General features: G+C 43.7%; 1 pseudogene; it reads left to right on the top strand.

The window, feature by feature from the left end:
* Window positions 1–4,495: 4,495 nt before the first annotated feature.
* LOC130392847 (VWFA and cache domain-containing protein 1-like) overlaps window positions 4,496–17,127 on the top strand; it is an 82,643-nt pseudogene continuing 70,011 nt past the window's right edge.

Here is a 17,127-nt window from a genome sequence, read left to right as displayed (position 1 = left end):
ATAGTCCATCCGGAGCTAATGGGCCCTGGACGAGGCTGGCCCGCTCTCGCTCTGGCACCGCAGTGGGGGGAGAACCAAATGGCCCACTGAACCATGGTCGACCAGGCCATATGCCGGCCAGCCGAAATGGCTATCGGCTAGCATAGCTGGAGGATGGCGCTGGAGAACCGGGAAACTGCAAGCCATCTTGCGGCTTCCTCCGGGCCATAAGCCTTCCTGCCAGCCGACAAGGAGACCAGGGCAGGGCTCTACAGTGCGCCCATTTCACTCGCATTTGCGAGTGAATATTTCGGCGTGCGAACGAGAAAAACAAAACAGGAGCACGCGTGCGATTGACTTCTCCACAGCGCACACCAAACGCGAAGGGGCGAAACGATTCCATACAAAGCAGCGATTCCATTTGCAGCGCAACACTTTTGCCCGGCACGGGCGAGCGCGTTCACGTGGATTTCAGGTGGATTTGCAGCACGCCACTTTTGCGTTGAAATATTTAAACTTTGCCGTGACATTCGCGTGATGACAGCCAATCAGCGTTCAACAGCGTGGCCACTGAGTGACGTGCGTAACGTAACAGCCAATCTGTTTTCAACCGGCCAACCGTTCCCTGCAGTGCAGTCCGGGGTGAACCGCAGCATGGAGGAGAAAGTGATTGTTGCCGTTTGCGACTCCCGAGCTCTATATAGAATAGTATATAATATAATATAATTGTATTGTATATACAATATCACGGCCAAAAGCTCTGTGCACCTCCGGATGGCCGTAGCGCGGGGAGTGCTACGGGAGGGTTTAGCGGGGTTTGTTTACCTACGTTGCTATGGTTACCAGTATTGTGTGTTCCAACGGTTTATTAGGTATCTAAATCGCTGTCTAATCAATTCTTCATTCACTGCCTCTTCCGTGGTCATTACAATATTATGAATAGACTACCTGGAGAAAGTTAATGCTGTTACTGTAGTCGATAAAGTCTACAAATTCAACCCCCGACTCGTTGAAGGATTTCGAGTGGCTAGTTTATGCTGCTAAGAACATGTTCTGTACATTTTGTAAGGAAGCCCCATCGGCAATGGCAGGCTCCTCTCTGTTTATAACGGGGAACCCTAATCTGAATGCTGTGGTGAAACACAACGAGTCCACTAGGCATTCTCGCTGTCCCGATTTCTATATAAATCGGACCCAGCCCAATAACCCTGGTACGGTGGAAGCCGAAATTGGTGCTGTTTTGTGTAGCCTAAATGTAGTCGTGTCTATTTATTTGTCTTAATTTTGCTTTAGTAAGTTGGTGCTGTTGGGGTGTGCAATTTCTGAACGCTAATAAATGTTCTAAACAAAAACCTATTGTGCCCCATTTTTTTTCCTGTGCTCCTACATGTTTTAACTTATGGGCACGAGTGCTCCTGAAAAAAAAAGTTGGTGTAGAGCCCTGGACCAGGGCAGAGGAGAGCAGGGCGATGTTGTTGACCGCCGCCGCAGATTGCGAGGCCAAAACGAACACTCTGTCCGTCAGGCCGAAAATCTGCTTCTGGAGAAGGTCGGGGGGCAGCGGCTTTTTGTTAGGACGCCATCCGGCGCCTGGACAGAGAAGCACTGCCAGGGTAGGCTCCAGGCGAGTATCAGCCCACCCCTCCACGTTAGTGAAGTCAGTGATAGCCTTCACCGGGGCCTTCAGTGTAAAAGGGTCTCCACCCGCAGCGGTGAAGAAATGCTGAATGAGTGGGAACAGGGGAGGGGACACTGGGTAGCACGCCGGGAGGAAGACTGGGTGCGAAAGAAAAGGTGCCTGGAGAGGAGCCCATCTTCCGGCAGCGCGCGGCAGGCAGCGCAGGAGGCGGGGGTAGACAAGGCAGCCGTGGCGTGTTCCGGGCCGAGGCACCTGAAACACGCCAGGTGCCTGTCACCCGGCGCCAGAGAGGCGGGACAGGAGGAGCCAGCTCTCAAGGAATCGCTCCTTAATGGCCCTGAAAAGGGCCTTTGGTCTGTAACCTCGCCCACTCCGCTGCCACAAGGTCCTACAAGTTTCGAAGTCATAGCTGTTGATCAATACAAAGCTCAAAGAAAAGGGAGGATGAGCGGCGGTATGCGTAGCTTTATATACACGGTGCCGTGGGAAATGTGGGCGGTGCCCATGTTGAATGGTGCATAGTTGAAATTTTCAGTGCGGGCGAGCACGCGCACTGGACAAGCCCATAATGCAAAGCCTAGAGGGAGTAGCCTATATGAAATAGAACAGGGCGTCATGCGGTTTCACCAAATAATTGGCTCTGTGTGGACGGGGCCTGAATTACCCATACCATGCTATAAGCCAAGGTATACCTTATAGCAGTGGCGATTTTGGTTTGGAAACTCTGGTGGGGCCCATGCAGGAAAATATTATAACGCAATCCAGAAATACGACATAGGCCTATTACTACCATCACCACAAAAACAGTAGCAAGTGACAGAGGGGACCAAAATTGCAGCTGAATAATGCCATCACTCAAACGCGAATCTGACGACGTATATTAGGCTATTATAGCAATAGCATCACCAAATGGCAGCGTTCAAGATCTCACAATATCAAAACTCAAGAAAACAACAACGTGGCAACAATAAAAACACAACGGCGCACACCCTTTACACAGCAATCAATATACAAAGCCACCACTCACAATATAGCCTACCAAAAAAAGAAGAAGTATGGTTTAAGTTGTATTAAGTTTGCAGGCCACCATACTGTACAATTAACAATGAATCTAGCCTGATAGAGTGGTTGCCTATTCAGACCTGGATAATCCTGGGTGAAAATTTAAGTAAGTTTGGGCCAAGATGGTAATTACCTGTGCTTTAAGGACAGTGCAGTCTGGTCTCCTTTGTGTGGCTGAGGTGAAACACAAGCATTTTTTTCCGCTTGAACCACTCCTGGTTGAACGATCTATTCTTGTCCTTTCCCTCTTGAATAATGATTAAATCCGTCGGGCGATGTGGTCCCAAACGTTTTATCTCCAACTTCTGTTCAAGTGCTAAATCTCACATGAGACAGATACTCGACACGATTCATCATTTAATGAATGAAACGTCCATTTGTTGTTATTTACTGTAACTGTAACAGTAACTACGTTAGCTAGCTAGCAAGATCTGATCGGCTCCCGCCGTAAACCCCGCCCTTTCTACAAATCAGCCAATGAGAAGAGCTTTGGGGCACTAAACTTCTGGCCCCACCGCCGAAACAGAAGCGGGCGCTGCGCACGCGCTTGCTCGCGCAACAGCACCAGTTTTCAATCAATATACAAAGCCACCACTCACAATATAGCCTACCAAAAAAAGAAGAAGTATGGTTTAAGTTGTATTAAGTTTGCAGGCCACCATACTGTACAATTAACAATGAATCTAGCCTGATAGAGTGGTTGCCTATTCAGACCTGGATAATCCTGGGTGAAAATTTAAGTAAGTTTGGGCCAAGATGGTAATTACCTGTGCTTTAAGGACAGTGCTGTCTGGTCTCCTTTGTGTGGCTGAGGTGAAACACAAGCATTTTTTTCCGCTTGAACCACTCCTGGTTGAACGATCTATTCTTGTCCTTTCCCTCTTGAATAATGATTAACTCCGTCGGGCGATGTGGTCCCAAACGTTTTATCTCCAACTTCTGTTCAAGTGCTAAATCTCACATGAGACAGATACTCGACACGATTCATCATTTAATGAATGAAACGTCCATTTGTTGTTATTTACTGTAACTGTAACAGTAACTACGTTAGCTAGCTAGCAAGATCTGATCGGCTCCCGCCGTAAACCCCGCCCTTTCTACAAATCAGCCAATGAGAAGAGCTTTGGGGCACTAAACTTCTGGCCCCACCGCCGAAACAGAAGCGGGCGCTGCTCACGTGCTTGCTCGCGCAACAGCACCAGTTTTCTACACTGCAGCAGACAGGGCCATCTCGGCTGGGCCCCACCGAGCGGAACAGACGAGACGGAGCAACGAACTATTTCACACACAACTACTACACTACAACAATTGCGTTCATGACATTAAAACTGCGGACATGTAATTAATTATTAACAATTAATGTATTATTAACTTATGCTTAATGACATTTTTGAAAAAAGAAAAGAAAAGTATAATCGTGCCCTGCACGGCAGCATTCTCTGGTGGGGCCGTGCCCCACTGGCCCCTAATGCAAAGACGCCACTGCCTTATAGCATGTAATCAATTGTTTTTTAGTTTAACAATAACATGTATTTGAGGGTAGGATACGTTTTATCATTTGTACATATAATATATTAAAACATATTATGTATACAATATTGCAAGAAAACATGGGTGACATAATTAATAAAAAAAAATTACATTGATAGCATAATTTAAACATGGAGGAGGGCATTTTTTAGGCCTGTTGAATTTTATGCATTTGTTGTCCCATTTTTGTGGGATTACCTTACCAGTTATTTTCTTTAATTGAGAGATTCTGCTCACTTTAAAACCCCGATCCATTGAAACTCCAGACTCCGGGACGAAGCTGGTTCCACGCCTCCTTCCCTAGCCCCCATTGTGATCCTCCGGCTCACACACTTTACTAGACTTCGCAGGAGTTGGAGGAGCCAGCGATTCACAATACCACGACACCGGTGAAAGAAACACTTTAACTCGTTTACGAGGGGATCTGTGTTGCCTGAAGGATTTCACCGAAAGATGTGTTGTGCGCCTCGACGCTCAGAAAAAGTTATAATACTGGAAGACGTGTATTTCGGAAGAAAGTTGAGAAGTACTTTCCCCTGAAGTTGTTTTCTCACCATCGCCGCAAAACGGCGAGTTTCCAGCCAGGACTTCCACTTCTCAGCCCACCCGAGCCATCATGGCGAGGCGGCTTGTGGATAGACCCCGGCTTGTAAGCTTTACCACTTGCACGTATTTTCGGAATAATCAATTTGGACTACATCGGGACTTCATGGCTATTTGGTGGAGCGTTGTCGCAATTCTTGCAGTTATCTGCTGTGGATATTGTAAAGCCGAGACGGAGTTTTCTATCATGGAAGAAGCACAAGTTTTAGCGGATCAAATGAAAAAGCTGTCCTCGCAAGAGCTTGGAGTTTTTACCATGCAGGTAAAAGACAGTCAATATTTTGATCGCAATCGCATCAGATTTCCTCTTGTATGTAACTATTACTTCGATTCAGCGTTTGGTTAATGATATCTAATTTCACTAATAGCCTAATTCAACATTCCTTAAAAAAAAAGCATGTTAAACGCGTTACCGTAATCATCTGAAGCTTTTGATACATTGTCAACGTTGTTTCCAGAGCGTTTTATTTTACCCATACCCTCCAATGCCGCACATCGTGTTTGCACGCTAGGCTGCACTCTGAAGTAAATGCGGATATTGACTATGTTGCAGTGCAAAAACATTCACCTTGAAGTTACACCACTTCTCCTCTCTCTAGAGCATGGACCTGCTTTATTTTCCATGCACTAGCTGGGATCTCAATCGCTACCCCAATCTCTGTATCTCATTTTAAACACGTAAACGAAACGTGTGTGTGTGTGTGAGACAGAATTATATGCAGGGGGATGGGATCTTTTGAACGACCCCGTAGCAGCTCAGGCACTCTCCTACTTCGACGCCTTGCCTTAAATTACAATAACAAACGGTATTGTTCAGTTTAGTGCAGCCTTTAGGCTCATGAGTGCCTGAAAATGCAAAGAACTGCAGCCCCTCAGAGGAAAGACCGTCTTATTTTAGCATCAGTGACCATGTTGGCACATAGAGTAATTATTGCTGTTGGTAAATAATTATTATCGACTATTCTGCACAGATTTGTTAGCCTGAATTGAACACGACGGCCAATTCATTTGAATTAATTAGGCCTAGACCTCTTTCTATTTAAGCTTAAAGGCCGTGTTTTTATTTTATCATTGGAATAATAGGCTATGGAAATATGCCTAACTCTAAACAAGGTCAGTAACTCTTCGTGTGTTTCGCTTGTGTCAAAGCAACAATGAAGGTACCAAATGGCAGGCAGTAGTCCACGGTGCAGTGCTGGTGTGATGTGGGGGTTGGGGGTGCTGCTCATAGTGCATGAACACAGAGGCGAGGCACTAGGGGGGACCAGCTCCAAATGGCGTTTCATCTTCCTCATGGGGGTCACCTTCATCCCAGCACCAGGAGGTGGCTTTGAAAGACATCTATGATCTTCGCCCAAATCTCCCCGTTCGTCCGCGGTCAAAATCGCTCTGTGCGTCTCCAACTCAGCCCACTCTCTCCGTCTGAGCCCCTTTTCTACTTCTTACATTTTCATTTATTTGGATGAGCTCTTGATGATGAACCCATTTATTAGCTTTTTCACATTTTAGTCTTGATTTTTGTGGTTATATTATATCCACCAATTGTTGTGATCCCATTTTAAACCGGCAAAAAAAAATAAGCATCTCACGTTATAGGCTATGGTTTTTGATTAAAAACAGGCATGTTGAATGGCGTTTTAAAACCATATGTTGGCATTCATTATGATGAATGACAATCGAGGATCACAAATATTGTTTTGAGCCCCTTGTTCTCTGTTGTGGCTAATGGCTACGACCAAGAATATGGGACCCATCAACGGTTCCCACACTGTTCTGGTCACCACTTTGTTTTGAAGCCGTTGGTGGCATCCCACGAGCCGAACCGGTTGTGCAGTTGGTGGTACTCTCACAAAGTTCTTTGTGGAAGGCCTTCCTCAATACTTGAACAAACAAAGGGGGTACCTTGTGTTAAAGAGGAGTGCATATGAAGTAGGCCTACCAAGCCTCCGACCACACCACACCCCCCTCGTAGTCCAACATTTTGCCACAGTGGCCCGTATGGCTTGTGGCCGGGGGGAGATGATGAAGCAAGATATTCAAATTGGCCTGTTGAATATTGAGTATCAAGTATGTTCATTCTAAAGGTGCCCCTGGGAGCCATTGAATGTGGGCGATACCATGGTCTCCATGACTTCATGGCAGATCATGGTATAAAAGGGTGGATTCATATTGGTAGTGCTGCCATTCCTGGTCACCATCTGTTTAATGGGAGGTCAGTGCACGGCATAGCAGTTTAATGGTAGTAGCAGAAAGGGCCCTCTAGGTTGGCTTTATTTGACACTGTACAATTTTTGTTCACGATCCACACAAGGCACAAAATGGAAGCACATGTGGGATTTTGTTGTTACCCTCTGCAAAGTTGACCCAAGTGTTGGGGCTCAGATATGGGCAAGTGTTTAGCCGGTCTGTCAATTTTAGTTGTCTTCCTCTTACTGGGCAAGAACCCAGAGGGCCAGGATGTTTTACCTTTTCAACGTCTTGGCCCTCGAGGCTCCTATTTGTAACAGCTGATATAGACTTCGTCAACTATTCCAGGCTAGGAACCCCCCTATGCGCTGTGTTTTTTTAATACTGTTGTTGTGGTGTAGTTTTAAGCAAATCCAATTTGTTTCACTGTACCATTCACTATATTGTTATTGATAAATTTAAAGTATCCTCTTTGTTATGACACGTTTACTGGCAACGTTTTGAAAGCACGCTTGGATGGATGTATTCACAGGGCTACATTTACGCACCTGTGATGTGACAATCTTTCACATGGAGCATTCCACACAAGTTCATAACTAGATAAAGATATTGAACGGCATGCTTCTGCTGTCTTTGAAGAAACAAAAACGAATAAACCGCCTTGATTTTACACACAGACCTTTCAAGAGTGCACTTTTTCGGCGTAGCAAATATGTGGCCCCGATTACTTCGCACTCCGATTGGCTGATTATTTATACAGGTAATGTCTCTTAGTTTGTTTAAAGCAACCCAATCCTCTGCTCTTTCGTCTGGGAAGTGGTGCTTGTAACTGGAGGAAGAGCCATGCGGTCGGGCGTTGTAGACTCCCTCGTCCTGTAGAGTGTGTGTGTGTGTGTGTGTGTGTGTGTGTGTGTGTGTGTGTGTGTGTGTGTGTGTGTGTGTGTGTGTGTGTGTGTGTGTGTGTGTGTGTGTGTGTGTGTGTGTGTGTGTGTGTGTGTGTGTGGATTTTTTTAGCATTTTATCTGCAATCTATTTTATCAACACACACATATCACATATTTGCTGCTAAACGCTTCAGAAATATATATCCGCAAATATTTGGTTACAATTCTCTATTTCAGTTTATGAATTCATACTTTAGTTTTCTCTTGGCTGCTCATCAGAGATGGAATAACACAAGTAAATGCAACCTACAAAGGTTTGGGCACCATTTTCAAATTATAAATTTTTTCCATAGGATTAGTTGCTTCCCAAAGTATTATCACTTGCTTTTGTTCTTTCCATTGCAAGATGGGCTCGTGGGTCCTAGGTATGTACAAAGTCATCAGAATTCCTGCAATGTTCTCCGTAGCTCAACTTCAAAGCCTCCGAGTTTCCCTCTCTGCATTCCCTGCACAGTCGTGATTACTACCACAGGCCTGTCAGGCCCGCCAGGCCCATCTCTCTACCCATGAAAACCTCTCATTTATTCATGCCCCTCACTCCGTGGTTATTTTTCTCTGTATTTTGTGTCTGTTTTAATCTCCATCGCTGTTTTGGGACGGCCGTGTTAAGATCGTTAGTTGAGTTTAATTGCCTTACTTCCCAAATGTCCCAAATAATTTTTCTATTGGTCTATTTTTTGTTATTATTCTGTTATTCTATTATTCTGTGAATTCTGTTGAACACATCTGGGGTTCAACCATTCTTTAATGGCCATGTATAACGGTTGGCCATCTCTTTTCCATTACCTATTAGAGAATGCACAATAGAAGCATGGAAATACCTTGATGAATTAACAGACACACAAACCTTTTTATATTCATGCTTGCAGGTAAATTGCTTGGGTTGTCCTCATTAATATGTGCATGTCTAATACATGAGTCTAGCTTTGGAAGTTGTGAAGGGGCCTCCCTTTGTTCGATTCAGCCGGCCCCATTCCCGCTGCTTCAAGATACCTGAGTTAAAGATCTGACCTAAATTGAGTGAGCACAGTCACACCACAAAGACCATCTGAACACATTGTGGATTTGGAGAGTAAAAAAGATGGGGTTGAGTGAGGGAGAGAGGGTTTGGGGGTTTAACCAAAAGCTTATTAAAACTAACCCTACAACGAGCATACCTTCTTTTGGACTGACAGCATATTTACAACACTAGTATAGATTGTAAACTCCCAATGTAGCGTGGAAATGGCCAAAAGCTATATGTCCCCATTTCAAAAGTCTACCAGAATATGGGAAGACATTTTGAAACAATTTAGCTATTTTCCCTTCGTTTGCGTGTGCTTGTCTGGGCCACAGGTGCTATTCATTAGCCTCTCTTGTGCGATTGCAGAACCGTTCTTCTTTCTCAGTCGGGCCATAAATCTCTGTTGAGTTTATGAGTACTTGGATGCTTTCTGAAATCCTTCTGTCTCTGCCATTTAGAATACTGCTTCCTTCTTTTTTCGTTTTTCGTGTACTTAATTTTTTCAGCTCTGTTCTGCACCAAATTTACATAAAACACGTTTTCTGACTTTTCATACCTATGAGATTCCTCCAGGCTGGCTCACATACTCGGCTACTACCTTTAAGCACTCTACAGCCCAATGGTCTCTGTGACCTGGTGTGGAAGCTCGGCTAAATATGCCCTCCCCATGGAGCAGTACAAAGCAATGGGCCCACGGTTTCATTATAATGTTGGAATGCTGTTACTGGCCTCCAGACAATCTTACACCCAGGGCAACCCCATGAATCAGTTCTCATCTTCCCAGCCTTCTTCAACACACATCAGCTTGGCTACTTACTTGCTTGCTACATGCTTGGGTATTCCGTATGTACTTGTGTTTTTTGTCTGTTAATAGCTTTAATTTCAACAGGCCCGAACTCTTGACCAAAGCGTCTTGTATTTATTTCCATCATGTTTTTTTGATCGGTCTAATAGTACCATTCACTTGTTTCAACTATGTTTAATTCAGAGCAGAAGGCCGATGTTCTTTTCCAGCAGCTTTGGTGGTTTAAATCAGTGGTTGTTGCATATGCCAAATCACTTGGGTCTATCTGACCGTTTGTCTTTTCAGGCCTCTTGCCTCTATTTTTCAGATAAAGCCGGACTCACAAATTCGGTATATTCTAACAGAAGCTCCCGTTGGTTATTTCTTCCCTCCCTTTTAGCTCTTTGGGATTACCCAAAGTTTACACTAGGTCTTAAGCCTGCTGTATCTCTGGCCAACCTGTGAGTGAGATGCAATGAAGAGGAAATATGGCCTTTGGATCCAATATAAACAAACGGTGCAGCTGAGGTGTCATTCCCCAAGATAAAAATAAGACATTGCCGCGTAACAAAAGGACAACAAGGCAGTTTCATCATAGATAACATATAGGCAAGACGAACCAAACATAGTTTCAAACTAACATCATTTAGACATGTACTTTTAATTCAGCCTTGGGTGAATCGAAGCGTAATGTGTATTGAATGCATGTTGATGATGATACACTTCTTATAGGGGGTAACTACATTTGCACGACACCAGCTTCCTCCATTTTCTTCGCCACCTTTTTGAAATGAATCACCGTTTCTCATTTTCCGACGGTGACAATAACACGACTCTCGTCTCCTACTTCCATCTCACGGCCCCCGGAAAAGATCATAATCCGCAGAACGCATAATCCAATCCCACTCCGTTTGAAGTTGAACGTATGCATGCACGATAAATGCGACTATCAATCGAATAATCTAGAGGTCTTAATTATACTCAGAACTCGATTCGGTTTCATTTGAGTCAGACTAAGGTGTATACAATGCATCTTAATAATCCAATCATAGTCGGAATAACGCAATCATTCGAGTGTCATGTAAACGCACTGACCGGAGTATTCTGGAATGCTAATTTCTAGGTATTTTCAGAAACTGCAATGAAAAAGACTGCAATCTCTGCTCAATTATCACATGGCGATCTCTTTCCTCCTGTGTGCAGTGTAAATAGGACTAGAACAGCTAATCTGTCCATCTTGTTTTTCAGTTCCTTCCCCCTCCCTCTTATGCAGGAGAAGTAATTAGCAGGCTGTACTTCATCAACACATTCTCCATTTTCTTTATCTACCCCGCTTTCACCCTTCGTCGCCCTCTCCAAATCCCTGCCCTCTACTTTTTTTTGTTTCCATTCTTTCCCATTTCTTTTTGAGACCTCTTTCTGTGTGGTTGTAGGGGGAGCTAGAGAGTGAGGGAGCTTGAGAGGGACAGAATGGGGGGCCAACATGGCTGACCTTGCAGTGAGGACAAGGGAACTCTCCGCCCCCTCTGGCCACCCTCTAGAATTAAGCTGGCCCTTTCACCCTCCACATTGGAAAACTCTTCAGAATGAAGTCCCTCTCTAAAGGGAGGTAGTGGAGTCGGTGGAGGGGGGGAATTAAGTATAGTCTGAGAAGAACCATGAATGCCTCCACTAACAGACGTGTGTGTGTGTGTGTGTGTGTGTGTGTGTGTGTGTGTGTGTGTGTGTGTGTGTGTGTGTGTGTGTGTGTGTGTGTGTGTGTGTGTGTGTGTGTGTGTGTGTGTGTGTGTGTGTGTGTGTGTGTGTGTCGGGAGGCTTTTGTCAGGATAAAAAACAAGGGGTCAGCAAAAGAAAAAATATGTTGTCAATTTTGCCCTCCTAAATAGTTAATTGCGTTTATATCCTACACTCAGATGTATACTCATTCTTGCATGCAAGTCTCTTGAATCATGAAACAAATAAATATTCAGAGTATGCTAATTATTCTAAAGAGGTCTACTCTCCGTGCTTAGCCCTGCGTTCTCCAGTGAACCAAGAAAGCCGGCTCCAAAACGAAGGGCGTTTATACCCCCTCGGTTTTACACAGACAAGACAGTCATTGCGTTTACATGCACTCAAGTAAAAATTATTGGGATAGTACGACTACTATTGGATTTTTAAGATCCATGTAATCACCTTAGTCTGACTAAGATTCGACCAAATCAGTTTTTTCATAATCTGATTAAGACCCCCTATGCGAAAATTGTACCGGCCTACGTCATCAGTTGTTTACATCTTGACAACCTGCCTGGCAACAAACGACGCGATCGTCTGTTGCCGGGCAGGTTGCAAAAAACATTCTGCTCATGTTTCCAAAAGACGAAATAACATAATACAGATAACGGATCGCTAGATAACACTTGTTTTTACTTTATATTTGTATTGTATTTAATTGTTTAATAGAATAGCAAAACAGGGAAACGGGCGATCGCGTCAAATGACGTAGGACGCGAATGTTCAAGAACCTTCCTACGTCATTTGACGCGATCGCCCGTTTCCCGGCAACAGACGATCGCGTCGTCTGTTGCTATTCGATTAAACAATTAAATACAATACAAATAAGTGTTATCTAGCGATCCGTTATCTGTATTATGTTATTTCGTCTTTTGGAAACATAAGCCGAATGTTTTTTGCAACCTGCCCGGCAGGTTGTCAAGATGTAAACAACTGATGACGTAGGCCGGTACAATTTTCGCCCCCGGTACAATTTTAACGTGACAGCTCCACCCGGGCCCCCGGATTTTTTCCGGGGGCCCTGAGCAGGAAGTAGAATAGACGATAGTCGTGTTGTTGTCGCCGTCAGAAAATGAGAAACTGCGATTTATTTAAAAAGGTGGCGTAGAACATTGACTTTTGTCGCGAGGAAACCTGCGGCGCGATTTGATGAATAGTGCGGCATGAACGTCCTGGTACCGGCGAGACACGTCATGGCGCGCCGCTCAAGTGGTAGTATTTTAACTTTGCCGCGACATTTGCGTGATAGCCAATCAGCGTTCACTCCCTGAATAATGGAACATAGTGTTCAACCAGCCAAACGGCCGTTCCTGCAGTCCGGAGTGAACCGCAGCATGGACGAGAAAGTGATTGTTGCCGTTTGCGACTTCCGGAACACTGTGTTCCCCCCTGGATGATATTATGAATAGACTGCGTCGGGTTCTCCGACGTCTCTGTTACTTCCACAACAAGTAAAGACTTGTAGTTGGGGTTATCTTGGCCATGGTGGAGAAGGAATTGGGAGGAAAGGAACTTCGGCGTTGACCCTCTGAAGTCCAGATTAATTTAGGGATGACATGACACCATACCAGACATTTAGTAGTCGATACCAATACCAGTAAAATTCCATGATTCTCGATACCCCATTCGATACCATGGTAAAAAAAATAAAATAATCCCATGTACTTCAGCATAAACAACAAAAAAAAAACACTTAACGTTACAAAAAACAGTGGCACTGGCATGTAGCCTTCAAGTAATCAATAAAAATAAACCACTATTAACATTACAAACAGAACAGTGGCATGTAACCTTCAAATAATAAAGTATAAAGTATTTCAATCAAATAATACTGTGCTTAATTACAAACAATCAACTTTTTATGATGGCACAACAATCATTGCAGTACCTGAAAAAATATGGAAATAATAGATAGAGAGACATGAAGGTGTCTGTAGCTCTGCCTGTCCACAGATCAGTTGTGCAGGCATAAAATGTCTTCTCTCCGAGATGCTGGGTTTTGTGGGCTCTACTTTCAGTGTTGATTTTGTATATCTCTGTGTACATGAAATAATATCTACTTGGTAGCTGATATCTGGGGTTGAACCAGCATTTGCTGGAATCCATGCTTTTCTACAGGGTAGACAGGAACTCGATCCATGCATATGATTTCAGCAACTGTCTTAAGACTCTTATCCAATTTCCTTTCTTCATGTGAGTTTTTGTCATATTTTCTGTGCCTTTGAAAAGCTTCTCTTATGGATGGCTGTGTATGTGTTAGCTGACTTTGCTCCTGTGTCTCCTGGTTGATATCCTCCTCTGGCTGATAGAGGATACATTTATTAAATTCCAGTTATCGGGTATAGCTTAATGACTGTAAAATTTGAACGGTGAACTCTTTACGCCTAGCAGCTATAAAAAGCTATAAAAACTACAAAATGACTATTAATGCAGGCTATGTGGAAAATGCGCCGACTTTGGCTCAGCCTGGCTCCGCCCTCTTCCGCTACGTAGCTAAGATGGCTGCCGTTGAGTACGAAAAGTGTACATCGCCACACACTTCGCGATTTGACCGTTTTCAGTACACTTATTTTCGCCCGATCTGAATCGGAACGCCCTACGTACTCAAACTTAGACTTGTAAGTACGGATAGTATGGATATTGGAACACGGCGATGTAATCATGAGGCGGACGAGGCCACGGCGAAGTCTGGTGTGGGACCATTATGATTTAAAAAATGACTTCTTGGGGAGAACTATAGGCCTACCACTCAAGCCGAGGTTAGCATCGAAGCAGAAATAAAGAACTTTCTGAGCCCCTGGATTGTGGAAAGTTGTTCCCCCGCCTTGCCAAGTTAGCACGGAGGTATTTGTGCATCACGGCTACGTCGGTCCCCTCAGAGCGGGTGTTTTCGGCGGCTGGACTGACGGTCACCAGGCTGCGGTCGCGTATGACCTCAGAGCATGTCAACATGCTCATCTTTCTGAACAAAAATCCGTAGACTGGTTGGTTAAGTTATAACATGATTGTTTTTTTTGTGTTTATTTGTGTTTATTTTTTGTTATGTTTATGAGCACCGGCTTCGAGCTGCATGCTCCATTGCTTAGAGCAGAGTAGCGCATAACTATTGAATGGAACTGGTTTAACTGAGTTGTTCATCTAATAATAAAGATCCCAATGAGGAAAACACGCTGCATTTGTATCTTCATTTCATTTTGAATATAATTATTTTATTTTAATGTAAAATATTAACAATTAATCGACTAATTGATCGTTAATTCTCCCGACGATCGACTAAGACAACTTAATCGAATGCCCATCCCTACTGTAAAATAGCAATTATTTATTTAAAAGGCTAGCGTTATATTTTGATGACAGACTGAACGTTAAGGACGGTAGCCTAGTACTACATTTTGTCGCAATGGTTAACTGACGTTACCCTAAACACGGTAGCCTTTGGCATTTAGCCATTTTACACGTCGTATGGAACAAAGTTGGCCACACAGATTAATTATTTAAAAGGCTAACGTTATATCTTGATGACAGATGGGACTGAACGGCAAGGACGGTAGCCTAGTCGAGCTATGGTTAAATGACATTAGCCGAACACGGTAGCCTTTAGCATTTAGCCATTGTAGACGTTGTATGTAACATTGGCTACACAGCAATGCCAGCTGTCTCAAACAAAAATAATGGTAGCGTGTACTTCAGGATAAGGATAACCAAGATATACATTGTTACATACATTATACATTGTTAATGTAACGTTAACATGACCTGAAACTCACTCACCTTGAATTCTTTGAATACATCTGGAATGTCTGTCTTTGAGGTTTCTCTGATGTCTCTGGTACTTCCACAACACGTAAAAGCAGGCCATGGTTGAGAATGAATTGGCAGAAATAAACATGGCGGTTAGGGTTAAAACTAGGGGTGTAAATCTCTGGTTTCATCACGATACGATATTATATCGATTCATTGGACAACGATACGATATTTGCCGATATCAAAAGTCTGCCGTGATACGATACGATTTGATTCAGGGGCATGCGATCGATATGAGACGATATCATATGCCCATTTAACAAAACCTCTTACAATCACATCAACTTAATTATAATTTCATCATTTTATTTGCTCTTCCGGATATTTAAAACAAAAACAATCCATTTTTAATACAAATAATAAAGTGCCACATAATTGCATTTAAGTGCCAAAGGTTTTTTATGGCTTAAATTAAAGAGCCTGTAATGATCTTTCATTTTGAACGTAGACCATTCCCAACCGATCTGTGTGGATAGTTTTCTTCTAAAAACAAAACATCCCTCGGAATCATCTTGGCTGTAAAGTTTCACAAACACCCGCGAAAGGAGATATATAATAATAAAAGCGTGTAATACAGCGATATGCATCGATGTTTGGGCGTTGCATCGATGCAGCTGGATCGTTCGCCAATCAATCGATGTATCGATCTACATCGATGTATCGTTACACCCCTAGTTAAAACAAGCCTCTCCTCATACATGCGCGAGTAAGTTTTCCCGGATTTGGGACTACTTGCGTGACCAAACTCAGGTGACCACGCGACCGACTTAGAAGTGCATCCCCGGCCTGCGGGAGCGGGCATGCATTCAGTGTGTGTGTAAGTACACACTAGGCTTCGATTTCACCCCTGGCTGAATATAAAGTACATGTTTTTCTCAAGGTTGGTCAACAACAAAGTTGTAAAGTACCAACATCGAATATAAATGTATTTTTCTTCCGATGTGTTTACGATCTTTATTCATTCATTGAGCCACCGCCGAACTGACAGGAATACTCTCTGATATTATGAATCTTAAAGACTGCGTCTGGTTCTCTGACTATGCTGTACCTTCCACAAGTAAAGACTCGTAGTTGGGGTTATCTCGGCCATGGTTGAGAAGAATTGGGGGGAAAGGAACTTTGGCTTTGACTCTCTGAAGTCCAGATTGAACCGCGACAGGGAGGAGAAAGGGATTGTTGCCGTATACGGACCAAGGGGAATTTTCCCGTTTATTGGGAGGTCGGAACAATGGAGCATCAGAGAACTGAAAAGGAGCCAAACTAACAGCTGTCTACTGAAAACATCCTTCTTGAATGACATGCTTCGGCCAATGAGTCGATCATTTGTCCAATTGAGGAGCATAGTCGAACTATGTCTGTAATCGGATTAAGCGGTGCATGTAAACGTACTGAGTGAAATTGCAGGCCGGGCCAAGCCATGACCGTACCAGAGCCTTTGAATTCTCAATGAAGAGAGAGTGGGAGTCCCTGAGTTTATGTGAAAGACCCCCTCCCTCTTTCTCGCTTTTTCAATGCATGATCTTGATTTTACCTAGACTCACAGTTGTTTGGGTCGTTATATGCATTACAGACTTGTGTGTGGAATCCATTGATTCTACCTCCCAAGGCTGCACTCTCGCTGGTGTCAGGAGGTTACTGAGGTCCACTCAGGTCAACTTTTCGGCTCACAGCCAATCATAAAGTATGAAACCTAAAAAATATGAAGCACAAAATCTAAGAATATAATAGTCCTCCAGATGGCATATATAGTGATATGTTACTTAATTGTGATAAATCAAAGCCAGTGCAAGGAATTTGGAAATTAACCTTATGTGACAAG

Source organism: Gadus chalcogrammus, chromosome 12 (genome assembly GCF_026213295.1).
Source record: "Gadus chalcogrammus isolate NIFS_2021 chromosome 12, NIFS_Gcha_1.0, whole genome shotgun sequence".
In the NCBI taxonomy this organism is placed as follows: domain Eukaryota; kingdom Metazoa; phylum Chordata; class Actinopteri; order Gadiformes; family Gadidae; genus Gadus; species Gadus chalcogrammus.
The sequence above is the reverse complement of the archived record's forward strand: the minus strand, read 5'-3'. Positions and strand labels throughout refer to the sequence as shown.